The following is an 804-nucleotide window of genomic DNA, read 5'->3' on the forward strand; positions in this document are numbered from 1 at the left end:
TCTGATCTTCACGCGGCTCTGGGGGATGAACGGTTGGGAATAGGGGTAAAGTGCCCCAAACATTTTTAGTGTAGAATTTTGAGCTCTACAACTTTGTATATCATATTTTTGGACGAACAGCGCGTTATTCACGAGTAATTTCGAAAAAACGCTTTTCAGGGGTAGTTTTTTGGGTTTTTCAACCCCCACCCAAACTGGGGCAACCTTAAATATCCGCTATTAGTTTCATACGCACAAATCACAAATTGTTTCAAAAATGGAACCTGATTAGCAAACATTCGTATGTTAGACCTTCGTTCATTGGACTACTCCGGACTCACTCGACGCCGGAGAGCCGTTCGGGGTTTCTCCGCGCATTTGAAAATTCATTCCTCCGCTCCTACTTGAGATTAAGTAATGAAACCGCTGTCATTTATTGCGTATTTAATTTTCTATCGATCGACATCGGTTTCATTCCTTCATCTTAATTAGGGTGGGAGAAATGAATTTTCCAATCGGGAGAGCCCCTCCGGGCTCACTCGACGTCGGAAAGCCGTTCGGGGTTTCTCCGTGCTTTTGAAAATTCATTCCTCCGTTTCTAACTGAGATTAAGAGATGAAACCGATGTCATTTATTAAAAATGCAATTGTCAATCTATACGCTTTGATTTAATTCCTTCATCTCAATTAGGGAGGGGAGAAACTAATTTTTGAATGGGATGAACTTGTTCGGAGTTACTGCGCGTTTTGAAAATTCATTCCTCCTCTCCTAATAGAGACTAAGGGAATGAAACCACTGTCATTTATTGAGAATATTATTCTCGAT

The sequence above is a fragment of the Diachasma alloeum genome, unplaced genomic scaffold (assembly GCF_001412515.2).
Source record: "Diachasma alloeum isolate Michigan unplaced genomic scaffold, Dall2.0 Dall_scaffold_01114, whole genome shotgun sequence".
Classification (NCBI taxonomy): domain Eukaryota; kingdom Metazoa; phylum Arthropoda; class Insecta; order Hymenoptera; family Braconidae; genus Diachasma; species Diachasma alloeum.